The sequence below is a fragment of the Lepisosteus oculatus genome, unplaced genomic scaffold, assembly GCF_040954835.1.
Source record: "Lepisosteus oculatus isolate fLepOcu1 unplaced genomic scaffold, fLepOcu1.hap2 HAP2_SCAFFOLD_722, whole genome shotgun sequence".
Taxonomy (NCBI): Eukaryota; Metazoa; Chordata; class Actinopteri; order Semionotiformes; family Lepisosteidae; genus Lepisosteus; species Lepisosteus oculatus.
The window spans coordinates 515-16,435 of NW_027168280.1; the positions used below are offsets into that span (position 1 = coordinate 515).

The 15,921-nt window shown below is 44.5% G+C and overlaps 7 non-coding genes across 7 annotated transcripts; 4 read left to right on the forward strand and 3 right to left on the reverse strand.

Moving 5' to 3' along the window:
* Positions 1 to 1,190: 1,190 nt before the first annotated feature.
* Positions 1,191 to 1,263, forward strand: trnar-acg (transfer RNA arginine (anticodon ACG)). Its single transcript has one exon. It is a non-coding gene; the product is annotated as a tRNA-Arg (tRNA).
* A 2,691-nt stretch (positions 1,264 to 3,954) lies between these two features.
* On the forward strand, positions 3,955 to 4,027 carry trnar-ccu (transfer RNA arginine (anticodon CCU)). The gene has a single exon. It is a non-coding gene; the product is annotated as a tRNA-Arg (tRNA).
* A 4,695-nt stretch (positions 4,028 to 8,722) lies between these two features.
* Positions 8,723 to 8,795, forward strand: trnar-ucg (transfer RNA arginine (anticodon UCG)). Its single transcript has one exon. It is a non-coding gene; the product is annotated as a tRNA-Arg (tRNA).
* Positions 8,796 to 10,345: 1,550 nt separating this feature from the next.
* Positions 10,346 to 10,429, reverse strand: trnas-uga (transfer RNA serine (anticodon UGA)). Its single transcript has one exon. It is a non-coding gene; the product is annotated as a tRNA-Ser (tRNA).
* Positions 10,430 to 11,973: 1,544 nt separating this feature from the next.
* Positions 11,974 to 12,047, reverse strand: trnan-guu (transfer RNA asparagine (anticodon GUU)). Its single transcript has one exon. It is a non-coding gene; the product is annotated as a tRNA-Asn (tRNA).
* Positions 12,048 to 13,230: 1,183 nt separating this feature from the next.
* On the forward strand, positions 13,231 to 13,303 carry trnar-ucg (transfer RNA arginine (anticodon UCG)). The gene has a single exon. It is a non-coding gene; the product is annotated as a tRNA-Arg (tRNA).
* A 1,552-nt stretch (positions 13,304 to 14,855) lies between these two features.
* trnas-uga (transfer RNA serine (anticodon UGA)) lies at positions 14,856 to 14,937 on the reverse strand. The gene has a single exon. It is a non-coding gene; the product is annotated as a tRNA-Ser (tRNA).
* Positions 14,938 to 15,921: the final 984 nt, after the last annotated feature.

Genomic DNA, 15,921 nt, shown 5'->3' on the forward strand with positions numbered 1-15,921 from the left:
CCGAATCCCAGTGGTGCCTTCTTTGTTCTGTCTTCTCGAACAGAACTGGTCCTTACAGACAACCGCCTACGGCTAGACTTAATTAAATGCAAGTATTCATTTCCTGTCTTTAACGCGACTTGTTTTTCTTAAAATGGATGGAACTTGCAAAACATGAAATACAAACATTGCTAATCAGCGCTAGCGGCTGGCAAAAAAAAAGAAGTCAGCAATGTTTTTTTTCTTTAACCTTAACCCTGCTAATGGAGAAGAGTTAAACGACCGAGTCTATGCAGCTTAAACGGTGCTCATGTCGGGTTCTTAGCTGAAAGGGTGGTAAATCACGCTCACCCCAGTCCTTAATCTTTTAAAAGGATACAATATTGAACCTAGTCGCCACATCACATACATCCTGTTCAACGATAAAAAAGTGACATCTATCCTCGATCCAGAGTAAATCCCACGATGAGGGCATATTTTTTTCCACTTTACCATGAGTCGGGCTCAGCTGCACAGAGGCGAGAGCAGAGCAATGAGGTCACAGGGACAGGGGAGTCACACGCTGGCGGTTTGAACACGCGGAAGATCACTGAGGGATCCACAGTATATGGACCCTCCGTGCGCCATCAGTCCACACTCCGGACTCTGAATCCTGCCATCCGAGTTAAGATCTCGGCGGAACCTGAGGTACAGTTCCTTCTTAAAACGTAATCTGGTGAGCATTTCTAGAATCGTACTTGTATAGATGCAGCCTTTAATGTGTTGCTGGGTTAAAATTGATGACTTCTTGAACTTCAGTAGGCAACTGCCCTCTTGATTTCGGATTTAATTTCTTTATTACAGGGGCGCTTTTATGAAGACAGAGTCATGTTCAGGTACTTTGCTTGATGGAGGAAGCATATTTCGGACTCTGTGATCTGCTCACCTGGAAAGGTCTGCTGTACTACTACAAGAGAGAAGTAGAGTCTGGAAGAATGGACAATTTTATGATGCTTTGGAAGATAATGTTTTTTTTTTCTTTGAAATCGAAATGAATCAGAATATCAGTGCAAAAGACAAACTCTTGGTTTGGTTTAAAGAGATATGGTTTTAAAACAGACAAAATGTAGAAAACAGGTGTTTCTCACTTTTGGAAAAGAATGGACCGGGGGTAATATTTTACTAGGTGCAGTGCTCATCTCACTGGGTTACAGTCCTGCAGTGTCACACCAGGGCCAGTGGCGCAATGAATAACGCGTCTGACTACGGATCAGGAGATTGCAGGTTCGACTCCTGCCTGGCTCGGGTCGTTTTTAAACACATCGGGCTACTCCCTAAGTAGTCTGTGCTACTTACTGCATTGTAATCGTACCCAGTAAGATATTTCCTTCATGTAAATGAACTGCACCTGACAGCTTTAGAAAAACACCTGGGCTCAGTACGGTGCTGAGAGCTTAGCGTTGCTGTTCTAATTAGCACGCACTGCATCGGCTATGAGCCCGAACTTTTCAATTATTCCGATCAGTAAGTCAACACGTAGTCCACATGAACGGTAGAAATATTCTCTTGTCTGTCTCTTGTTTGTATAGAACTGAATGTCCCTGACAATGTACTGTTAGTTTTAATTGAAGAACGGCATTTGTGTTCAAATATACCAGACAAGTTTATGTAACTGCTCATGCGACACTCAGTTGTAATTAGTCAAGAAAAAAAAGTCGAACAACAGCTGCGGGTTTGATTCTGAACGTATGAGATTGCAGCGCCTTTTACTTCCATTGACAAATGATAGAGATTCGAAGAGAGATCCTTCAGACCAGCAAGCAAACCCACGGCTTTTTCGGTTTTCTATCTAGGCAACGTTGGTGTCTGCAATAGCATACATGAAAGCGTGATGCAATTTCTGTGGCTACATTTGTTGCACGTCATGCACAGTAAGAGTGTTTCTAACACCAAATAAAAAGTCAACAATTAGCGATCACGCCTTCTCCTCAGTTAACCCACTGAAACCCTTGCTGTTAACAGTTCTTTACTGCGTGCTTTACCAGCACCTACATATCGTGTCGGTTCTTTCAGCTTTATTCATTAGGTTTTCAAAGGCATAAGTAGAGCACCAGAGGTGCGAACGCAAAATGTGTGGTTATCTGAAGAATTGCTTCCCATGGCGGCGGGTCCAAGTGATTTCGCGTTGTTATAGTACCAGGAAAGGAGAAGCGGCACTTCACTTCTGCCGCGCAGGCACAAGGCGACGTGCGGCAGACGCCGGAGTCGGCAGGTTTCGAACCTGCGCGGGGAAGCCCCAACGCATTTCGAGCCCATCGCCTTAACCACTCGACCACGACAAAAGCGAGCCCACCACCGCCGCATTCCTCCTATAATCTAACACGGACTGCGAGGTGGCTGCGGAAACCTTTTTAAAGTTGCTCTCCGTTAAAAAAAATACCTTTCACAAGATTTGTGCCGGCAGACAGACACGCCTCAGAGGGTTTAAGGCTGGCTTCACGTTCAAATGATAAAGTCCCCCAGTCCGGATGTCAAAATGCAACTTTGGCAGACAGAAAAAACATCAACAAACCAAAAATGTGGACAAGGATTTTACAAGCTGCACCACACTGCACTTTCAAAAGCATTTACATTCGTGTTAGACGCAGGAATTGCCTTTGATTTGCGCGCTTACGAACGCCATGGAAAACGAAACAAAACTAAAGCCCTCAGCTCCTGCACTTGATTATAATCCCGTTACGTGTCGAAGCAGGAATTTACGTCATCTTACCACTGCAACAAGGGGAATAGAGATGTAACGCAACGGGGGCTCAGGCGGGCGCCCTTGCCGCATCTGGTCGGCCCCATCCCGACTGGAGGCTCAAACCCGGGACTTCCGCGTCTCTCTGCAGCGACCTAGCCCCGTGAGCTAAAGAGAGATCGCTCCACAGCCCAGTAGCTGTGGTCCTGCTATCACAGGGAAGGGCGGTGACGTCACCCGCTCTTGTACGCCGGCTCTTACACAGTGCCTGTCGGCCGTAAGCGTTACAGAGGGAAATGAGCACAAGCTACGAATTGTCTCTAATCAGTCCCTACAGTTGTAAGACGCCTGGAAGCGTGCACCCCCATCATTAATCTTTGCGCATCTGTGCAAGGTAAACTCTGGAGCAGTCTCTGAAACGGCTCAAAGGAAACACGTGATTGATTCCATGAGCATCTGGGGTTCATTTCTTATTTACATTTAATTCAAGGGAAAGGCTTGGGTCAGTTTCAGACGGCCTCCAACAGCGAGATTCAAGCGCCCCACCTTCAGCCCAATCTGCGCCGCCAGAACGCCAACGGCTCCTCTGGTCTTTGGGGTGCGGTTGTGACCCCTTAACCTAAAGTGTTGGTGGCAGACAAATGGAGACTAACAGGTGATGTCCTAGGACATGACTACATTGTGACACTCGGTGGGGATGGTGACCATTGCTTGGAAAAGAGTGCGAGGCCCCTTTAGAAAAACATTTTGTTAACAGGCATTCTGCCTCAGCCTAAACACCTATAGCTTGCAAAGCGCATGCTATTAGACAGGCACCTCTGCAAGACCTTAAGAGTCTCTTAAACTAGTGATAGTAAGGTGTTCCCAATGGGCGATGTTTGGCTTTCAAATCATCTCTCTGTGGAAGCGCCGAGATGCAGCTGTTTAAGGCTTAGAAGCAGCTGACTGTTTCACTACCTAGCTGATTACTGTCAGTCAGGGAGCTCAGAGGTGAAAAGCCTGTCTGAGAGACAATTCGCCGTCGATCAGTTCAATATGTTCCGTACCAGCTCGGCGCACCTGAGATCATCTTGGTAGCCGTGTAGCTCAGATGAGTGAGAGCGTGTGTATGTGTACCACCGTGATTGGATGCCGGTCCTTCTCAGGTCACAGTAAACCTTCTGCTGCCTAACTTTCCTAATTTTGGGGATCCCTTTGAAAAAGCAAAGGAAAAAAAAAACTGGCTCTTCATCAGCGTGATCGACCCAACCCAGTGTGCCCCAGTGGCCTAATGGATAAGGCACTGGCCTCCTAAGCCAGGGATTGTGGGTTCGAGTCCCATCTGGGGTGCTACTGTCCCTTTTTGAGCGTACAAATGTCCTTTTGATTTGCAAAGCTGCAACCCCACCTTACTCAGTGAGCGTCTCTGCTTTTCTCTCACATACAGTTGGGAGATGTCTTGCACTGAACGGCCTGCTTCAGATCACGCCACAGCACTTCAATGGGATTGGGGTCAGGACTCTTACTCGGCCATCCCAAAATACGGAATTTCTATTGTTTCAGCCACTCTGTTGTTGATGTACTCCTTTGTTTTTGTCATGCTGCATGACCCAGCGTCTTTCGAGTTTTAGATCACAGGCAGACACCCTGACATTCTGCTGTAGAATTTCCTGATACATCTTGGAATTCATCGGTCCCTCGATGATTGCAAGCCGTACAGCCTCCGCTATGCTTCCCAGGTGGGATGAGGTTTTGGAGTTGGTATGCAGTGTTTTGTTATCTCCAAACATAACGTTGTGCACATTTACCAACAAGTTCAACTTTTGTCATGTCTGTCCACAGAACATTGTTCCAGGAGTTGCTGTGGAACATCCATGTGGTCTTTAGCAAACTTGAGAGGGGCAGTGGTGGTTTTTTTTGGGGGGAGAGCAGTGGTTTCCTCCATGGTGACCTCGCATGATCACCACTCCTGTTCAGATTTCTTCTTATGGTGGACTCATAAACACAGACGTAAGACAAAGTCAACCACCTGTTCGCTAGATCCCATCCCCACTCAGCTAGTCAAAGATTCCCTCGAAGGACTGGCAGGACCTATAATTAGTATGATGAATGCATCGCTTGCGTCAGGCGTTGTACCTGATCAATTTAAGGTAGCGGTTGTTAGACCGCTCTTAAGAAGTCAAATTTGGATCAACAAGTTCTTAACAACTACAGGCCTGTCTCAAAGGTCCCATTTCAATCTAAAAGTCTTGGGAGAATAGTTGTTGCCCAACGTCAATCATATCTGGATTCAAATAATATACTTGAGAAATTTTAGTCTGGTTTCTGAAACTGCATTAACAAGAGTCGTAAATGATATTCTCTTAGCTACTGATGCAGGGAATGCAACAGTGCTTGTGCTTTGCTTCTAGATCTTAGAGCTGCCTTTGACACGGTTGACCTCTCTGTTTTGTTACACAGGCTTGAGTTTGAGGTTGGCTTATCTGGTACCGTCCTTCAGTGGTTTACTTCACATTTTACTCATCGTTTTCATTATGTTCAAATATCTAATAATTGTACTGCTTCATCAATGTCACCAATTCAATTTGGGGTACCAGAAGATCAGTGCTGGGACCAATATTGCTCTCTCTCTCTACATGCTGCTGCTAGGTAGGATAATATGAAAAAATAATATGAACTTTCATTCATATGCTGATGACACTCAAATAAACATTTTGTTTACACCAAACGACAACTCTTCTATTATTAGTTTAGTTAAATGCATTAAGGAAGGAAATACTTGGATGTGTGAAAACTTTTTGTTACTCAACTCTGAGAAAAATGAGGATCTGTTGATCGGAGGCAACAATACTGATAGGACTACTATAACTTCAGCACTTAACTCAGAGGATTTAAACATCTGCCTCAAAGAGACAGCACGTAACCTTGTTGTGAAAGGCGCTATATAGAAATACATTGATTTGAATTGAATTGACAATGTAAAATGTTGTGTGTGTTGTTTGTTAAACAAGACTGTCTTTATTTATCAAAAAATAAAAGGAATTTGCTAGGAATGCAAACGTTAGGTTGCGCTTCTTCATGCTGCATCGTCGGCATGAGTGGAGCTTTTTAAACGTCTGTACTTACTGTGCCCCATAAGAAATCGTTTGTCCCCATTCAAAAGAGATTGTGCAATGTCCTGCAGTGTTCGCAAAGCAAACCTTTGACAGTTTGAAAAGAGGAATTTATTCTGCTTCCTGTGCGTGCAGTAGTTACAAAGTTGAACGTCTTTACACGATCTGCTGCAGTTTTCAGTGGGTGGGCTTTGTCAAATGGCTTGGAAAAACGCACTGTGTTTCGGCTCGGGAAACATCATGAGCAGTGTCCTGCGTGTTTTCTGTGTATAGCTGTCTTTTAACGCATACAGAATTCATTCGAAATCATTGATTTCTCCAATTAACAAGGTTCCCTTAAAGGATGAGTCAAAGTAACGTCTAATCGGATTAGTTTCCTTAGAGCTGGTTCAGAGTTTGCTCAAGAGTTTACCTTTCACAGATGCGCAAAGAAAAATGTTGGGGGTGCACGCTTCAAGGTGCCTTACAGCTGTAGGGAGTGATTCGAGACGATTTGTGGCGTGTGCTCGTTCCCATATACCGTACGCCCCGGGGTGCAGTGCTAAGATGAAGTACAATACCGCTTGGGCACGTAACGGCGTTACACGCAAATGCGGGACGTGAGGCTTTTCGTTTGTTCATTTTGTTTTGCTCTGCTTTGCTTTGTTTCGTGGTCAAGAGGCGTAAGGTAAGTCGTAATCCAGGGAGAACACTGGTGGCAAACAGTCCGAGGTGAGAGGCGAGGTCCAAAGTCGAAAAGGCAGAAGGGGAGTCCAATATCCAGAATAAACGAGGTAATGGAAAAAACGCCAGGTAGAGCTCTCAAGGAGTAGACTCAATACCAGCGGGAAGCAAGTAAAGATGGTAAAAATAGCACTGCGTACCCCACGGTGGAGTGTGTGCAGGTGGGTTAACTCGTGCGGCGGCGTTTGTTAATAATCACCCTCTGCTGGTGCTGTTTAGATTGCTTAAGAGTTGGTCTTAACTGCCTGGCGGTCATGACAAGCTCCTCTTTAAGCTGTGGTTTAGTTTTGCATTCATGTGTTTCTAGAGCAGTTATTTATGGGGGTGGGTGGGTCCTTCACAGAGGCTCAGGACAAATCCCCTGCATGAAAGTCTACTGTGTGCGTTCAAACAGTCACAGGTCAAGAGCCAGGCAGGAGGACAATGGACAGATGAGCCAACGAACTAAAAATAAAAGAACAGATATGAAAAAGCCACCATTTTTTTCTTTTTGACATTTTCCGACTTTCATGCAAGCCAGGACAAAGTTGCTCGTAGCTACTTGTGGATTCAAATACTCTATCGAGTGCTTTGATGAGTTTTTGCAATTTGATTGTCGTCCTGTCAGCCTGTTTCTGTTTTTTTTTTTTCAATCTAGGGATGGAAAGTATGAGGGAAATGATGGAGCAATCAATAACCGCTCCGGAAAAATGGCAGAAAGAAATGGTCCGTCACTAAGGACATTTGTGAAGCAGAGGAGTGACATCACCACAAAGGCGACTTATTCTGCTGATCGTTTTGGTGAATAATGATTGAGGCGTGTTAAGAGAAAGGTAGCTGCGTCAGCATGCTTAGGCTGCAAAGGATAAAGCAAAGGTTTACTCCATGCTGAAAAGAGAAGAAAAGAAGCACAACGTTTCGACTGTGGAGCCTTCTGCACCATCTTCTTTAGCGATGGTGATGATGTTTACATTGGAAAAACTGAGACACGCATACTGGAGGGGCTTGAACCACCAACTTTTCAGCACCACAGAGTCTGACAGTCTTTTGTGCACCCTACATTTGCAGGTTTATGGTCAAAGAAAACAATCACTTGCGCTTCTTGCAGCCGGCAATCTTTTTCCACTGACAACCAAGAAATGGATTTCATCTTTCACAAGCTGTATGGATTTCTTCAAAAACAAGTTATTCCAGAAAGGAAATGAATTCTTGCATTAAACTGAACCAAGCTGTACATGTTTGTCTGAAATGAGACATTCGGCACAACAAGACACGGAGAGAGGCACCGCTGGTATTCAGACCCAGGATCGCCTGCTTACTAGGCGGGCACTTTAAGCCACTAGGGAACAGCGCCAGCGGAGCACCGCGCTTTTACAGACACTTGGACACATCTGCGTTCGGTGTGCACTTAACCTGCTCTCTGAGCCCGTTGCCTCCGTCCCATTTAATAGCAGAACTGACGCCAAGAGAAATGATGAGAAATGGCATTTATCGGGCACTTTTCATGTCCAAGGAGCTCAATGCCCTTGACACCTCCCCAAGGCGACAGAGCTGTGCATTCTTTGGCGACACCATTTTTTCTTTTGTTTAATTTCTATACTTATTGATAGAATAAAAACGATATGTCATGTACTGTAAGGGAAATGTCTCTTTTCATGGGGAAAGCTAGCACCAGCAAATGTTGTGTTTAGAAGAAGTGATTTAACATGACACGTGACCTAATTTACCGGAGCAAAAGCTCACCCAGCAAGCCCTGCTTTACTTCTACAGGAGAGAAGTACTGTAGAGTCTGCAAGATGTTCAGCTGGGTAGCTACGTCAGCATGCCTCGGCTGCAAAGGAACAAGTACTAGGTTTATTGCATGCTGAAAAGAGAAGAACGGAAACACAGCGTTTCGACTGTGAGGTCTTCTCACACCTGAAGAAGCCTCACACCTGTAAAAGGCTCCATGGTTTTCTTTCTTCTCTTTTCAACATGGAATACACCTATTGTCTGCAAGATGTGACAATTTCATGGTGTTTTGGAAGAAAACCTTTTTTCTTTGAATTCAAAATCAATCGGAATTTCAGCACAACACATCAACACTTTTTCTGTTTTAAGGAGATGATATTTTAAACCTGACAAAAATAGTAGGAAACACAAGTTTCTTGCTGTGAAAATTTAGATGGGGAAGTGTACTACTAGTAGCAGTGTAGAGCTCTCTGTGGTGGAGTGCAAGCGCATGTTCTATGGGCCAGTGGCGTAATGGATAACGCGTCTGACTTCGGATCAGAAGATTGTAGGTTCGAGTCCTGCCTGGCTCGTGAGGCTTTTAAACCTCTCAGGTTCCTAGGTAACAGGTTGCCGTCATGTATATGAACTATAGAAAAGCATTTGCCACAACCCGTAAATTAGCACGCAAGTGCGGGCTGGTGAACACAGAACTGTATGGAGATCATCTCCAGCTCCGAGCTCAATTGCAATGAAAAAACATGCAGAACAGAACTGGAGAGCAGCTGAATTTGTGCTCAGTAGGGTGGGGAGGACTCAGCATTGCTATTGTTCTAATTGGCATGAACTGCAGGGGATCTGAATCAGAACATGTCAGTCAGTTTGATCATTGCGTCAATATGTAGGCCACGTTAATACAGAATTATTACTTTGTCTGTCTCGTCTTTGTATATAGCTGAATGTCCCTGACAATTTCATGTTAGTTTTTAAGAACGACATTGGTGCTAATATATACATATATAGCATATAAGGAACACGTAAAAGTTTAGTCCATGCTGAAAAGATAAGAAAACCGCCACAACGTTTCATCTTGGAATAAATCTTTACTTGTTGTTTTGCAGCCTACCCATTCTGACCTAACTCCTCCCTTGAAATTCCCTAACAGATAAGGGTACGTAACGGCTCATGCGATGCTCAGTTGCAATTTGTCCCAAAACAAACAAGAACAGCAGCTGAGGGTTTGAGTTTGAACATGCACTGTATTAAAGCAGCTTTTATTTCCATTGATAAATGCTAGATATTCCTACAGAGATTCTCCAGGTGAGTAAGCGATTCCTGTTTCTGTTTCTATTTCTGTTTCATATATACAGTATATATATGTTACATGTGTCTCTGCAATAGTATAAATGTGTTATACACTATCAGGGGCTGCTTTTTTGTGCACCTCATCTACAACAAGGGTTTTTTTTTCATTTATGTTTGTGGACCTTCACCATTTGAGGAAGTGAGTTAGATAAGAAAGTTACAGGTATGGTGAGCAATGACTGACAAAGGCACGTACTGCGTATTCCTTACAGAAGTGTAAGCAATTTGTTCTAAAAAACACCGGCTAAAGTCCAACATCGTTAGCAATCTTATTACTTAAACAGAATTAACATCAATAAACTGTAAGGTGCTGGTACATGCGAGTAGATTTGATCTTCTATTAAACAAAAATGCAATTACAGCTCTAAAAAGGTCAACCTAGACTTCTGTAACAGATCTGTTCAGGTCATCGCTGTTTCTCTGACCTTGTGAGTCTTTGGAATTTTAAAAGTGTATTTTGCTTGCCTTTCATGTGGTCTGTGTACAAGTCACTGTGGCGTATGCGGTCCTACACAGCCTTGCTATAGACGTGACGAGCCTCCGCTATGTTGCAATGGAGAACAGGTTCAGTACGGAGCTGCCGAGAAAATTCAGCTGGAAAGCTCGTTGCAGAAAAGCATCGTTATCTGTGTCCAGCGGCAAAGCGTCCTTCGTGGGTGCTGAAGAATCGATTTCACAGGCTGTGGGTCCAGGCGATTTAGAGTGTTAAAGGTCCCAGCGAAAACGAAACGGCGCTGGTCCTTTTACACGCACGCACGCAACCAAATGCAAAGGACGCCGTAGTCGGCAGGATTTGAACCTGCGCGGGGAGACCCCAACGGATTTCAAGTCCGTCACCTTAACCCCACTCGGCCACGACTACAGCGAGCACCGCGGCCGCTGCCTTCTTGCTACAATCGAACAGGGAGTGCGAGGCGGCGGCGGCAGCGGAGGCAACTTTTTTCAAGTTCGCTCTCCGTTTAAGAAACCTTTTACGCCATACGTGCAAGCACACACACACACACACACACACCTCAGAGGATTTAAGGGTGGCTTCAAGTTGGAATGATAAAGTCTCCCCGTTCGGACATGAAAACAGAACGTTCTTAGACTGAAAGCAATCAACAACGGAGACATGTGGACGACGATTTTAGTCACTGCAGTTTGAATAGCATTTTTACTCCAGTTACAGGAGATGCACCAATGGCCCTTGACCTACGCTCTTACCAATGCCTTGAACATTCAAACAAAACAGCCCTCAAGTCCTGCGGTTTAATATAACGCTGTTACGTGTCGAGGCAGTATTTTTCTCTGTCCTACCGTTGAGACACGGGGCGTATATGGAAACGAACACATGCTACGGATCGTCTCTAATCGGTCCCTACAGTTGGAAGGCTCCTTGAAGCGTGCACCCCCATCATTCATCTTTGCGCATCTGTGAAAGGTAGACTCTTGAGCAATGTTTGAGCCAGCTCTAAGGCAACTAGTGCTATTGGACAGACACCTCTGGAAGATCCTAAGAGTCTCTTAACACCACTTCCAGCAGCAAGCTTAATTGTTCGCTGGAGGTCTCCCACCCAGGTACTGACCAGGCAAAGAATCACCAGTACATTGAATGAGGAAGTTAATCCTGAAATCCAATTACATATCTCAAGGTAAGACAAATCCATAAGAACATGTCTTAGTATTACTTCGTTTACATTAGTATGGCACTGAGTTGGAGCTCCTCTTTAAGCTGTGGTTTAGTTTTGCATTCATGTGTTTCTAGAGCAGTTATTTATGGGGGTGGGTGGGTCTTCCACAGAGGCTCAGGACAAATCCCCCGCCTGAAAGTCTAATGTGTGCGTTCAGACAGTCACAGGTCAAGAGCCAGGCAGGAGGACAATGGACAGAAGAGCCAACGAACTAAAAATAAAAGAACAGATATGAAAAAGCCACCATCTTTTTCTTTTTGACATTTTCCGACTTTCATGCAAGCCAGGACAAAGTTGCTCGTAGCTACTTGTGGATTCAAATACTCTATCGAGTGCTTTGATGAGTTTTTGCAATTTGATTGTCGTCCTGTCAGCCTGTTTCTGTTTTTTTTTTTCAATCTAGGGATGGAAAGTATGAGGGAAATGATGGAGCAATCAATAACCGCTCCGGAAAAATGGCAGAAAGAAATGGTCCGTCACTAAGGACATTTGTGAAGCAGAGGAGTGACATCACCACAAAGGCGACACATTCTGCTGATGGTTTTGGTGAATAATGATTGAGGTGCGTTAAGAGAAAGGTAGCTGTGTCAGCATGCGTAGGCTGCAAACGATCAAGCAAAGGTTTACTCCATGCTGAAAAGAGAAGAAAAGAAGCACAACGTTTCGACTGTGGAGCCTTCTGCGCCATCTTCTTTAGCGGTGATGATGTTTACATTGGAAAAACGGAGACATGCGTCCCTGGGTGGGCTTGAACCACCAACCTTTCGGTTAACAGCTGAACGCGCTAACCAATTGCGCCACAGAGACTGACGGCTGCTTGTGTTCCCTACATTTGCAGGTTTATGGTCAAAGAAAACAATCACTTGCGCTTCTTGCAGCCAGCAATCTTTTTCCACTGACAACCAAGAAATGGATTTCATCTTTCACAAGCTGTATGGATTTCTTCAAAAACAAGTTATTCCAGAAAGGAAATGAATTCTTGCATTAAACTGAACCAAGCTGTACATGTTTGTCTGAAATGAGACATTCGGCACAACAAGACACGGAGAGAGGCACCGCTGGTATTCAGACCCAGGATCGCCTGCTTACTAGGCGGGCACTTTAAGCCACTAGGGAACAGCGCCAGCGGAGCACCGCGGTTTTACAGACACTTGGACACATCTGCGTTCGGTGTGCACTTAACCTGCTCTCTGAGCCCGTTGCCTCCGTCCCATTTAATAGCAGAACTGACGCCAAGAGAAATGATGAGAAATGGCATTTATCGGGCACTTTTCATGTCCAAGGAGCTCAATGCCCTTGACACCTCCCCAAGGCGACAGAGCATTCTTTGGCGACAACATTTTTTCTTTTGTTTTATTTCTATACTTATTGATAGAAAAAAAACGATATGTCATGTACTGTAAGGGAAATGTCTCTTTTCATGGGGAAAGCTAGCACCAGCAAATGTTGTGTTTAGAAGAATTGATTTAACATGACACGTGACCTAACATACCGGAGCAAAAGCTCACCCAGCAAGCCCTGCTTTACTTCTACAGGAGAGAAGTAGAGTCTGCAAGATGTTCAGCTGGGTAGCTATGTCAGCATTCCTCGGCTGCAAAGGAACAAGTAATAGGTTTATTGCATGCTGAAAAGAGAAGAAAGGAAACACAACGTTTCGGCCGTGAGGTCTTCTCACACCTGAAGAAGCCTCACACCTGTAAAAGGCTCCATTGTTTTCTTTTTTCTCTTTTCAACATGGAATACACCTATTGTCTGCAAGATGTGACAATTTCATGGTGTTTTGGAAGAAAACCTTTTTTCTTTGAATTCAAAATCAATCGGAATTTCAGCACGACACATCAACACTTTTTCTGTTTTAAGGAGATGATATTTTAAACCTGATAAAAATAGTAGGAAACACAAGTTTCTTGCTGTGAAAATTTAGATGGGGAAGTGTACTACTAGTAGCAGTGTAGAGCTCTCTGTGGTGGAGTGCAAGCGCATGTTCTATGGGCCAGTGGCGTAATGGATAACGCGTCTGACTTCGGATCAGAAGATTGTAGGTTCGAGTCCTGCCTGGCTCGTGAGGCTTTTAAACCTCTCAGGTTCCTCGGTAACAGGTTGCCGTCATGTATATGAACTATAGAAAAGCATTTGCCACAACCCGTAAATTAGCACGCAAGTGCGGGCTGGTGAACACAGCACTGTATGGAGATCATCTCCAGCTCCGAGCTCAATTGCAATGAAAAAACATGCAGAAAAGAACTGGAGAGCAGATGAATTTGTGCTCAGTAGGGTGGGGAGGACTCAGTATTGCTATTGTTCTAATTGGCATGAACTGCAGGGGATCTGAATCAGAACATGTCAGTTAGTTCGATCATTGCGTCAGTATGTAGGCCAAGTTAATACAGAATTATTACTTTGTCTGTCTCGTCTTTGTATATAGCTGAATGTCCCTGACAATTTCATGTTAGTTTTTAAGAACGACATTGGTGCTAATATATACATATATAGCATATAAGGAACACGTAAAAGTTTAGTCCATGCTGAAAAGATAAGAAAACCGCCACAACATTTCATCTTGGAATAAATCTTTACTTGTTGTTTTGCAGCCTACCCATTCTGACCTAACTCCTCCCTTGAAATTCCCTAACAGATAAGGGTACGTAACGGCTCATGCGATGCTCAGTTGCAATTTGTCCCAAAACAAACAAGAACAGCAGCTGAGGGTTTGAGTTTGAACATGCACTGTATTAAAGCAGCTTTTATTTCCATTGATAAATGCTAGATATTCCTACAGAGATTCTCCAGGTGAGTAAGCGATTCCTGTTTCTGTTTCTATTTCTGTTTCATATATATACAGTATATATATGTTACATGTGTCTCTGCAATAGTATAAATGTGTTATACACTATCAGGGGCTGCTTTTTTGTGCACCTCATCTACAACAAGGGTTTTTTTTTCATTTATGTTTGTGGACCTTCACCATTTGAGGAAGTGAGTTAGATAAGAAAGTTACAGGTATGGTGAGCAATGACTGACAAAGGCACGTACTGCGTATTCCTTACAGAAGTGTAAGCAATTTGTTCTAAAAAACACCGGCTAAAGTCCAACATCGTTAGCAATCTTATTACTTAAACAGAATTAACATCAATAAACTGTAAGGTGCTGGTACATGCGAGTAGATTTGATCTTCTATTAAACAAAAATGCAATTACAGCTCTAAAAAGGTCAACCTAGACTTCTGGAACAGATCTGTTCAGGTCATCGCTGTTCCTCTGACCTTGTGAGTCTTTGGAATTTTAAAAGTGTATTTTGCTTGCCTTTCATGTGGTCTGTGTACAAGTCACTGTGGCGTATGCGGTCCTACACAGCCTTGCTATAGACGTGACGAGCCTCCGCTATGTTGCAATGGAGAACAGGTTCAGTACGGAGCTGCCGAGAAAATTCAGCTGGAAAGCTCGTTGCAGAAAAGCATCGGTATCTGTGTCCAGCGGCAAAGCGTCCATCGTGGGTGCTGAAGAATCGATTTCACAGGCTGCGGGTCCAGGCGATTTAGAGTGTTAAAGGTCCCAGCGAAAACGAAACGGCGCTGGTCCTTTTACACGCACGCACGCAACCAAATGCAAAGGACGCCGTAGTCGGCAGGATTTGAACCTGCGCAGGGAGACCCCAACGGATTTCAAGTCCGTCACCTTAACCACTCGGCCACGACTACAGCGAGCGCCGCGGCCGCTGCCTTCTTGCTACAATCGAACAGGGAGTGCGAGGCGGCGGCGGCAGCGGAGGCAACTTTTTTCAAGTTCGCTCTCCGTTTAAGAAACCTTTTACGCCATACGTGCAAGCACACACACACACACCTTAGAGGACTTAAGGGTGGCTTCAAGTTGGAATGATAAAGTCTCCCCGTTCGGACATGAAAACAGAACGTTCTTAGACAGAAAGCAATCAACAACGGAGACATGTGGACGACGATTTTAGTCACTGCACTTTGAATAGCATTTTTACTCCAGTTACAGGAGATGCACCAATGGCCCTTGACCTACGCTCTTACCAATGCCTTGAACATTCAAACAAAACAGCCCTCAAGTCCTGCGGTTTAATATAACGCTGTTACGTGTCGAGGCAGTATTTTTCTCTGTCCTACCGTTGAGACACGGGGCGTATATGGAAACGAACACATGCTACGGATCGTCTCTAATCGGTCCCTACAGTTGGAAGGCTCCTTGAAGCGTGCACCCCCATCATTCATCCTTGCGCATCTGTGAAAGGTAGACTCTTGAGCAATGTTTGAGCCAGCTCTAAGGCAACTAGTGCTATTGGACAGACACCTCTGGAAGATCCTAAGAGTCTCTTAACACCACTTCCAGCAGCAAGCTTAATTGTTCGCTGGAGGTCTCCCACCCAGGTACTGACCAGGCAAAGAATCACCAGTACATTGAATGAGGAAGTTAATCCTGAAATCCAATTACATATCTCAAGGTAAGACAAATCCATAAGAACATGTCTTAGTATTACTTCGTTTACATTAGTATGGCACTGAGTTGGAGCTCCTCTTTAAGCTGTGGTTTAGTTTTGCATTCATGTGTTTCTAGAGCAGTTATTTATGGGGGTGGGTGGGTCTTCCACAGAGGCTCAGGACAAATCCCCCGCCTGAAAGTCTAATGTGTGCGTTCAGACAGTCACAGGTCAAGAGCCAGGC